Source organism: Haemaphysalis longicornis, unplaced genomic scaffold, assembly GCF_048455015.1.
Source record: "Haemaphysalis longicornis isolate Haplotype H1 unplaced genomic scaffold, Haemaphysalis longicornis Haplotype H1 scaffold_7, whole genome shotgun sequence".
Taxonomy (NCBI): Eukaryota; Metazoa; Arthropoda; class Arachnida; order Ixodida; family Ixodidae; genus Haemaphysalis; species Haemaphysalis longicornis.
This window is the reverse complement of record NW_027526422.1, coordinates 74,436,794-74,447,987: the sequence shown is the minus strand read 5'-3', so window position 1 is coordinate 74,447,987 and position 11,194 is coordinate 74,436,794. Positions and strand designations below refer to the sequence as shown.

The 11,194-nt window shown below is 49.7% G+C and overlaps 1 protein-coding gene across 2 annotated transcripts in view; it reads right to left on the bottom strand.

Annotated features, from left to right (window-relative positions):
- LOC144145961 (tectonic-like complex member MKS1) overlaps nt 1-11,194 on the bottom strand; it is a 73,191-nt gene that overhangs the window by 29,592 nt on the left and 32,405 nt on the right. The window lies entirely within an intron of this gene.

Here is an 11,194-nt window from a genome sequence, read left to right as displayed (position 1 = left end):
CCCGAAGCAGCAACACGTATACTCGTTAAGTGCACGCCATCCTCCATTCAAGCTGTACACGTATCGGACGCAGCCGCAGGGTATACACTTATATATAAAGCTGGGCAGGAAATATACACTATGGCCCAACACAGCAGCGCGCCGGGAGACTCGCAATCCGCATATATGCGGCCGACCTGGTTTTCCATCTGCCCGTGTACGTAGGCGGTACACGAGTATCTAGTTCAGAATGCACATACACGCTCCCCGTCTGCACCAAGCCGCGTGGACAGCATACGCCAAAGGTCACGCAAGTGTATATAATAGCCGGGCCGCTCGCCTGCCTCATCTCTCGCTGAATATGCGCGCCACGTAGAGTTTTTACGCCGTGTCGCAAGCGCGCGCTTCTTCCTCCGTTTATTTCCCGCGCTTTTTTTTTATGCCCCGCACGCACGCACGCGCACGTGTGACATCCACCTTTTTCCACAAATTAAGGGGAGCCCGACGAGGCTGCCGTTCGTTTTCAAAACTCGGGCCAACCTGTCCCGTGGCCTGCAGAATGAATAAAGCGCGCCCCTCCCACGCACCCACCCTTTCGCGGAGAGCCAACGCTCATCGCGTTACGTTATAGTGGCGATTAACCGCCCACTAACGTATATGTATACATGCGACAGCGCCCACCCAGCCTATGGCGCCCGCGGTTTTGTTAATGATCGCTAATGCGCGTCGTTTCGACACAATGCGACGTTACAATGTTATGCGGAAGGGCAAAGCGGCACGCCTGCTTTGCCTGCTCTCTCCTGGATGCGCACTGGCTACGGACGTGCACCGGCTGTGTGAGGCGAGTTGGCGGCGATGCCAGACAGCAGTGCACGTTCGGCTGGTGGCGTGAAGAGCAAGGAGAAGCAACAAATGAATGGACAGGTTCGCGTGACGGGAGGAGAGTGCCGTACAACTCCGTGGTTGAGCCGAAAACTCGGTTATTGCGTGAACAATAGATATAGGGCACTTCAGCAGAAATTGGCGCTGTCGATCCGCGGACGCAGAGAGAGAGAACACAGAACGATGGAGCACGTGAGGAGAGGGTGACGTCAGCCGAGTGTTTGCTGCATATTCTAGGCACTATACTGAGGCGGCGCTGCGTTCGCATCGCTGCTGACGTGGTTGCTAGGGGTTACGTCAAGTCGCAGTGGTGGTGGACGCCCCTGCGGCACGGCGTCTCGACGCGCCTCGTCATTGCTTGCAGGTGCTGTAAAACGGAGTGTGCAGCCAGTGCATGGTCGAGTAGGCGGCAAAACAGGATGGAATCTGAACGACAGCGACAAAATGCCCGTACTGCTAAACGACAAAAGGAGCGACAGGCAGCCAATGCTTCTTCTAAAGCGGGCAGACGAGGCTGTTCGAATGCGAAGCACGGTTGGCACGGTGTGCGAGGGGCTTGCGAGAAACGCCAATGCTGCAGGCTTCTGAAGCCGGAGCCTAGGCATGCGCATCGGGCAGAGCTTCCGATTTACGCGGAAGGGGAATGACATGTTCACGCATTTATTTCTAAAGGTCTACCAACAGATCTTTCGCTCATTGTTTTAAATATCAGGTGGTGTTATCGAGAAGACTTATGTTCGATTGCCGGTCACGATGATGATAATAGAGTTTTAGACTAGCGCATACGGTTAACACTCGTGTTAACCGAAGGCGCTTGATTAAAACTCTATACAGACTTCAGGTTAACTTCAGGAGCGGAAGAATGAGTGGTATTTTTCTCCACACAGTGAAGCGGCGGATCGAATGTGCATTCGTTTGCGTGTGCACAAATGTACCCGCATCGTGTGTTGTCATTCTTTTTGTTCACTTCCCGCGCTGGCTCCGTGGCTAAGGCGTTGGGCTGGTGGCGGGTTCGATCGAAGTACGCGGGTTCGATTCCCGGCCGCGGCGGCCGCTCTTCTGATGGAGGCTAAAAGCAAAAACTCCCCTGTGTTCGAGATTTCGGCGCACGTTAAAGATCCGCAGGTGGTCAAAATTAATCCGGAGCCCTGCACTACGGCGTACCCCATCGCCTGGATAGCGTCACCGCGTTAAACCCGACAATCAATCAACCAACGAACCAATTAATTAATCATCAAACAATCAACTAATTAATTAATTAATAATTAATCACTCAATTAATCTATCATACCGGTTCTATCTAACGAGGGATCAACCATGGATTTCAGTGCTTTCTGAGGAGGGCGGCCAGACCGAGTTTCTGCAGTAATGTAGAAGTTCATAAAAAATTCAATTCTTTGGAAAAATGAAGTCTTTGAAAACTTGCGAGTCGGACTTGCAAAACAAAGGCATGTATACGTACAAACAAAACAGTAAAACCACTCAGATATTTTCTTTCACAGTGACTGTCATTTAAGGTCACCCATTAATTCTAGCCGGGTTCATTGTTCGTGTCGAAAAAAGTACGCACAAGCAATGTAATGTGCTCGAAGAACAATCAAAACTGAACTGAATATATGTTTTTGTTACAAAATTCGAAGTATGCGCAAGCAGCTACCAGCTGCGCTTCGCAGCACAAGGTCACACGCGGCCTTGGCTCGGCGATCGTTGTTAACGCGAAAGCGTTGCTTGGCTAGGTTAGCGAAAGCGCGAGCTCGGCCAGCGTCCAAAAAAGAAAAGAAAAAGAAGTGGCGTGCATCTCATTAGTTCGCTGCAAATTTCGTTGAAAGACGATAGTCTTGTGCGGTCAGGCAGAGTTAATCTGTCTTTTGCCTCTCCTCCCGAGACGTGGTTTGTTTGAATACCTGCCTTCGCTGCCCTGCCCATCTGCCACACTTCTCCCCTCCTGTCCCGCTCCTCCCACAACAAACACGGTGGAGCCTGGGCCCTGGAGGTTCACTCAAGTCAATTCAATTTTACCGCGTCCCGCTGCTCGCGCGCCATCTGCCGAAACCTTTCGTTACTGTGGAACTTGTTGGAATGCCGCCATGAGGCACGAGCCATGGGCGCGAGCGCTTTCTGTATTGGTCGGTGAGAACGCTGTTTTCAAGGCGTATTTTTAATTCCCTATCGCAAAAGTCAACCAGTCATGTATTTTTAATCAAAAGAACACAGCAAATATTGCTTATGTATCCATTTTTGCCTCAAATATGCGTAATATTGTCACGTATAGCTAAGACGATGCAGTTATCATTGAAGATGGAACAAGTTTATTGGAGCGAACTTGTGCTCCCCTAACAACTCAAAGAATACACAGACGGCGAAGCACAAGTCACCAAAGTAGCGTGCTCAATAGAGTGTCGGCGAATCGAATACTGCGGTGCAGACTCTGAAAGTATTTATCTTTCGGCGCGATTGTTTCTCGAAACGTCGAATTACATACAACTAGAACACTGGAGATCACAGAAGATTATTCTAGGCTAGTGACGTCAGGGCCAGACATTCTCCCTGTCAAAATAAGATAGCAGGCGTGCGGCATTCAAAAGAAAGGAAAATATACATGCACTTTGCTTGAAACACTTACAACACAGCCGGACGCAGCCGATTGATAAAAACAAAACAGAATGCATGGTTCGCGATATTATTGTATTTGCCTGAACAATGTGGGCAAGTATGAAGTGTGTTTAGAGGTTTAGTGATTCGGAAATGTTTACCTATATAAATCCCTCCTTCAAGTATTCTTTCAGCTTTTGGTCGGAAGGCTGAACGGAGGGACGGACATACAAACCAAAATTTTCGTGTTTAAGTAGCCCAAGAAAGACTATCGTCCTTTAAAAAACACGTCCCTGAAGAAGCCAACCGTCGGTGCGTGCTCAATTTCCATTGGCTGAGAAGCGTTTCATGGCACATTAATCCCAAATGAGCAAACGCAAAGAAAAATTCTAGTATGTTTGTACTCATGCGCGTGACTTGAATTGCGAAGCTGTTGTAGGTGAGCATTGCCGCACACGTAGTTAAGTTTCAGTATCGTTGCTTACTTGCAAAGTTGCGGTGCTAGTAATCGTCGTCACATGCATCGAAGAGGTCGACGTCTTTTTCGCGGCGAGTGGTGGATGCAGAGTCATCCTCAGCATTGTAGACTTCCACCAGTTCTCGTCATCGACTCGAGGCAGCGGTGGTGGGATCTGCAAGTCGTCTCGGGAAGGATTGGCACGCTCGTAGCCACGCCTCTCCCAAGCTGGGTGTCTGCATGTTTAGCATAAGCGCTGGAGTTTCTTTTTACATGCGCGGTAGCGCTGGACGACAAGGCCGGAGATTTTTTTTTTTTGTTTTTGCTAAAGCCACTGCGCGAGCCGGGGACTCGGCTGTCGCCGCGAGGCACGCGCTCACGCGCTCGCCATTTCTCGCTCCTGGGGATTTTTGCCAGTTTTCTTATTTGTGTGCGCTTCTCCTGAAGTGAGTGGATGCGATGATGATGATGATGACTTCTCGATGACGCTTCCGCGCTCGGTGAAGGAGGCTTCGTCGCGTCGCTTCGATGGCCTTCAACTTCTGCTCGCACGCTTGAATGAGGGGCAGCCCAACACCACCTAAGAGAGGTTAACGTTGAAGCTTGGGTGAGTTGGTGTTTCATATTTTTGATTTCACAGCGCAGACAACAAACAACGGCGATAGGGAGAGGGGAGAGGGCCGGTGTGTCTCACTCTCCCAGTCGTCCTTGTGTGCGCTGTGAAATCAAAAACCTTATAGAGAGGGTTTCACCTTCTCTAGGTGGCGTTGGGCAGCCAGCCGCGTGAAAGCAAGAATGCGGGGAGCGATTCTCCCCGCATGGTGCGAAATGCAATAAAGGAAGAGGGGAAACCAACCGAAAGGGTTCAGTTTCTGGAATTTTTTTCTGCGTTCTTGAGGGCGGTTATCAGTGGTGGCCAGGAGGACCGATGTGGCGTGGTACCGGTGGTACGGGTTTGTTTCGTCCGCGGCACGCTTTTGGGAGCCATGGTCACGGAAAAACTGAAGCATTCGGATTTAAGCGACGAAAGCGGACATTATTCGACGTGTACAGGTCGGGGAAAAGACGTCGGCGGCAGAGGTTTTCAGAATTTCTTGCAGCATTTTTGAACGCGATACGGCGCATCAAACTTGACGCGGCCCGGCCGTTCCGGTACAAGCGGCTTTGTTCGTTGCTCCAGGTGAGAGGTGTTGTGATGCCGAAGACAACGGCCCTGAGTGCATCGAGAGTGATTTTGGGGAGCTGTCAGCATTCCCATGCGCTATTCCGAATGACACAACGGCACAACGAGTTCGTAAGTATGTATTCATATGTACCCCATATTTGTTTTCGTTTTTAGGGCTGCGTTTCAAGCCTCTGAGCTCCCCCACTGCGTTGCCGCACTGTTTTCTGAAAGCGGTCTCGTTATAACCTCGTCAAACCGGGTACTTTCGACGCCGGGTTCTAACTTAGCGAGAAAAAAGTGAGCTCATCGCGCTGACGCATGACGGCATTGTTGGCTTTGTTGCCTGCACACCTGTAGTAACTTCTCATCTCACGGCTGTCACGTCCGGCAGTTCATAGAAACAGGAAAGTTTTCGCTGGAATTGAAGACCACTATCTGACTGCTTTCGTTCATCGCACACAGCTAGGATGTTTTTGTTTTTCCTTTCTGTGTGAGTCTTAAAACAGCTGCCAGGCGCAAAAAAAATGTTTCCTGGAAGTTTGTACAAAAACGCTTTCATTCGATGTCCCACCAGTGAAGCCTGAAGCTTTCCCGCGCTCCATCTGTGACCCCAGCTTATTGATTTATTGATTGATTGCAAGACTGCTAGATGCTGACGTTGCGTCACCCGCATGGTGGAGGGCCACTATACCCCTCCTGAAGAAAACTTATGTAGTTCGGCTTTGTGGAGGCACGGACGGTCGAATGACCCATTTGTATCAACTCTCCCCCCCCCCCCCCCCCACCTTTTAAAAGAGAAAAAAGATGCCCGGAAAATGACAAAGCCGAATGGCATCGCTCATTTTAATCGCAGTGCGTCGCAGTTCGTCATGCCCATGCACACAGGTCTGTGTTCTTCGCGTTCCGGATAAAGTTGTAGCAACTGGTTCTGTTCTGCCGCTACATTGACGTGTTCGGTCTGGCAGTGAACTTGTGAAGTACGCAATGGTTCTCGAGGTCCTAGGGATGACGCTTTTTAATCTACTGACGATGACGTTTGGTTACAATTCAAGGCACGCGAATCAGAGAATGCACACAATTTACGCGAAAACAGAGAAATACTTTCTAAGTACACAACATATTTAACTCACGAGGGGTTGCGGCATCTGCCCTCGTTCGGTCGACTATAGCCTTCGTATCTAGCTCCTCTGTCGACACCGAAATAGCGCTTCAGTTTTATTACACAAAAACCGCCCCTCTAAGGGCGTGCCCCAACAGAGAGTGAGGAGGGCCTACTAATTAGCACACTATAGGCCCATAATTCGCCCAAACAACAACCACCAAAAGTTTGTACACAAATAATCACGTGATCAACACCGTCACTCTCCCTCTAAAATCCAACGTATTCATCAGAACTCAAGCTTACCACTTATAAAAACCAACGAACTGTAGCGGAAGCTACAGAACTAAAGGCAACTCTGCGCGCTGGCCATCGACCCTCGGGCGGACTCTCGAAAGTATTGGTCATACGACGGCGGCCGACGTTCTGATCCACGCCGACAGAAACTTTCTGTCGGCACGCGCCGTGTGGACAAAGCACGCGCCGTGTGGACAAAGACAGGAAGTTCCTGTATTTGTCCACACGGCGCGCGCTTTACAAATTTACAAAAAGTAGCGGTCACCCCCATTGGCCTACACAGCGTAGCTTATTTAGTGACCCTAGCCTACACCCGCCAGATCGGCGACAGACCGCGACGTGACGAATCGCGCTCCTCACACACCGTACCTTTGAGCAATACAACATCTCTGGACACCGCCCAGCTCCATTGATGTTGGGGACCCTCTGTTATACCGACCAGAACGCACCTCGCACGCTCTAATGCGGTAATCACCCCCGACAACTACATTCGCCTGTGTCCCAAGGCAGCCTCGGCGAATCTCGGGCTCCTGCTACGCGCCCACTGGGAAAATACACAAGGACCCTATCCGTACTCCCACGCAAATAATGGGCCCCTTCTGCCCGCACAACAAACGCGCAGCTCGCCGCAAACGGACACCATTTACCTGGCTGGGAGTGCTTCTATCGGCTAGACGCGCATCGTGGCCTTCTTGGAAAAACGATGAAAGGCCAAAAGCATTCCCGCGGCAACACGAGGAAGCTACGCTTGGTGTACACAACGACGATAACTGAGCTACCGGCGGTCTTCATTGATAAACTAAAGTTCTCAAACTTCAACAGCCTACCCGCTGCGGTAGCTGAGTGGATATGGCGTTGTGCTGCTGAGCCCCAGGACGCGGGTTTGATCCCGATCGCGGTGGCGGCTTTTCTGATGGAGGCGAAAAGCGAAAGCGCCTGTGTGTGTAGAGATTTCGGCGCACGATAAAGACCCCCGGGTGGTCAAAATTAATCCGGAGCCGTCCACTACGGCGCGCCTCATAGCCCAAGTGTAGCTTAATCCCACCAATCAATCAATCAACTTAACAGCCTGTCAAAATCAAATAAAAGCGATCATTCGATTAAAGCGGCTTCGTAAGGAGGGTTCGCTATTTTACTAATTGCTCGGGAATTAAAAATCAATCTGGGTCACATGTGCGTGCGTTTGAATGTGAGATGATGGTGATTATGATATATAATGATGGGGATGATGGTGGTGGTGGTGGTGGAACAATCATGATGCCGGCGTCTGATGTCATGCTACAGACCGACGGGCTGTCGATCCGCAGGTGTCTCCTCAGCTGAAGCACCTTCAATCCACTGCTGTTCACCACTGTGAACGGAAGTGTGGATGACACGAAGCGCTACAGAAGAGGCGTACTTACGGCAGGTGTCATGGTCCCGCGGTTGTTGAAATTCACGTTTCCGTGCTATGCCTTCCCAGCAGCTACGTCACTCGTTCGTTTTCCCAGCATCATAAAAACGTTCACTAGTTATTACGCCATTTATTTTTTGCACCGCGCGGTTCAGACGTGCGGCCGCGAAGCTATGCGCACACACGTAAAGTCGGCCGCTCCTCCGTGTCTCAAAGCTATGCCGTGAAACTGCCGCGCAGTTCTAGGGAGCAATTTATTGCGCTTCGTGCGAAACACTAAACGACGTCCTTTTAACGGCCAATAAAGCCAGAAAATTCGAGCTAACAGAAAGAGAACCAGACGTCAAAATTGCGTCTCTGCGTGCATCGGCGTTAGCAAATATTGATTTCCCGTTATCACGGTTTCCTTCGGTTTAAGACCTCCCCTGATGGTTGCCGCTTGTTACGCGCGCACCCTAATTTCCCAGTCAACTTTCTGTGGGAAAAAGAAATTGAAATACACGAATAAAACGGGAGAAAAAAGTTTTACGACATTTTAGTCTCCCGGCAAAAGGGAAATTCGGGCCAGTTGGCTTGGAATCATGATATAACAGCGCAGGGAACGAGACGAGGAGCAGAAAGACACGGGACGAGCGCTGACTAACAACTCTTGGAGAAAGAATTTTAGTCTCGCTGCACGTGCCGAAACGCCCCCCCACCTTCACTCCTCACCTTCACTTCTTATGTGATAGCTTTCGTTCGATCCCATTCTCTGAGTTTTAAAGGCGATAGTTTGGGCTACTTAAACCTGAACATTTTGGTCTGTCTTTCGGTCCCTCGATTTAGATACCCGGCCAAAAGTTATAATGAGTCTTCAACAAAAAGTTCATATAGCGAAAACCTTTTCGAACCCCTAAATCTGTAAACACACTTCATACCTGCCAACACTGTTGGGAAAAAAGAAAGCATTTTGAGGCAACACATCAACGCACAACTGCCGCTGGAGTGTTCTTTTAACTTAAAATAAACGTGTGCTTGATATTTGCGAAAGCAAATAAAGAATACGCGTTCAGGAAAGTATTTTGACCCAATGAGTACAAAAAGAGCTCGCGCAATTAAGCTTGGATCTCGTGATTCGTGGCAGTGTTCCAAGTCCAACAGTACCAAAACGTTCCAAGACGACGCGAACACTGGATCGAGGGAACAAAAACCTCCGCCGTGTTTATCGTGGCAGGATCGAAAGGGAGGGGAAGGGCAAGGGAGGTATTTACGCGGCAGAGGTGGCAGAGAACTATCGTCTTTCAGCGACATTTGCAGCGGATATTTCTGTTTTCTTTTCTTGTCGTCTACACAAAATTGCATGGGTGGACACCAGCTCTGTTAGTATTTGATCGGAAATCCACCATTCCACCAGAGGATTGGAGTAAGGGAAACGCTTTATTGAAACGAGAGGACATAAGGCCAAGGGGAGAGAGGGAGGGGACAAGTAAGGATGGGGGGGACAGTACGGTCACAATTCACACAATGAGCACAGTTCCGGCCTTAATATTTTTTTGCTTAGTGCACACAGTGCAGTCGGTCAGTGCCGCTAAATATGCGCAGTTCTGGATGTTGCGTTCATTAAGCTGTGCGCGTGAGGCCACTCACATTAGCATTCAAACTATACAGTGCTACCACCTTCGGGTCTACCATCATTCCTGTGGATGCGTTACCGCGTTTAGAACAGCTCTCTGAGGTTAATATAGTGTGGTCACACTTCTCTTCGAAATCCCGCTTCTCCACTTCTATACGTGCAGATCGGCTGTCAGTGAATGATGACGACTTCTCAAGTTCCGTCATCGCCACGTACACGATGCTTCCTATACTTCTTCCACAAGGATGCGCTTCTTGCCGGGCTACGTCTTCAAAGGCGTCGCGCTTAACGCACTCCAGAATGACCTTTCTCGAGGCCATAATGTCAATGAGGTTCGTTCGCACATCCCTCAGTCTATTTTTAATTACTCCAGCGGTCGCAGTCGTGTTCATTGAGTCGACTATATGAACTCAAGCAGAACTGGTAAAAATATAAAAGAAAAACATAAAAAAATGATCATGACCAAGCTTTCCTTCCAACCAATCGTGAAGAGGAGATTTGCAGATTCTTGTTGTTGTTCTGATATGTATTGAATAGCCTTGGTAATCGCCGGAAGGAAAGATGGGGGAGGGGAGTTGGAGGGTGGGGGGGGAGGTGAGTGGGTCGATTAAATGTGGTCCTGTATGCCGGATTCCGGAATGTAGTAGCGAAGAGAGTCCAGGACCTTCCTGTGCTCTGAAAACCAGTCGGGGTCGGTGCACTTTCGCAGTTTTAGGTGCAGAGCACTTTAGGGGCTCGCCTTATCGTCGCAGCTCGCTGTAACGCTCTTCGATGTCAAGCGACTGCCGGAATCAGGCGGCGCAGCGCGATTACGGACCCAACTAGAGCCGCACGGTGTATCGTCACGGCGTCCCACACAAGCTTCGAAAAACAAGCAGTTTAAATAGTCATAGCCGCTCGAAACTTATGAACCGCTGGCGCTTGCATACATCTCCCCGTTGCTTAGCTTAAAGAAGTTGTGCAGGTACATTTGAGGCAAAATATCTGTAATTAACCGGCAGCCCCCGCGTTTATTTAGTTAGGAACACTCGTTGTGTTGGTTTGTACAATAGCAAGCGGAACAAAGTGGCAGTGCAAGAAAAAAAAATGGCACGTTCCAAACTGCGCAGTAAGGCGCCGGCACGAGCGGGATGAAAAGCAAGCACAAAAAGAACAAAACTCCCGCTCGCGCTGTTTGAGGCAGGGGGCGTTCAAGCACTGCGAAGGCGGGAAATTTGAATTGCACTGGACAAACATCCGTTCAATTAATCAGGAGAGGAGCGAGACAGGGCGGCGAAGAGCGCGACGGGTGGTAGCAGTGAGCGGATAACGGCGCCACATCCCATTATGGCGAAGCACTGCTCTGCCCTTCCGACAGCTTGCAAGTTGAGTGGTTCCGAACAGCTTTGATTTTTGCCCCAACTTGACGTGGCAAAAGAAAATTGGTGTGGGTTCGCTGCCCCTACAAGGTAGGCCAATCCATAACAAGTGGTCTGCGTCTGAGTGCGAGCCCGACAGTCTTATTCCCTCGCCTACCCCTGTGTTCCTGCCGATTCGATCGTCGTATACGCGTAACGAATGCCGTTTTCAAACACTTCAAACGAACCACGGTTTGTGAAATTTGGTATATTCAATGCTCAAGAATTGAAATTTTTTGTCTAATACGGAATACGCAATATTCGGTGAAAACTGGCTCCCAAAAGCGAACACGTGTGCCCTCAGAAGTTCAAAAAAATATA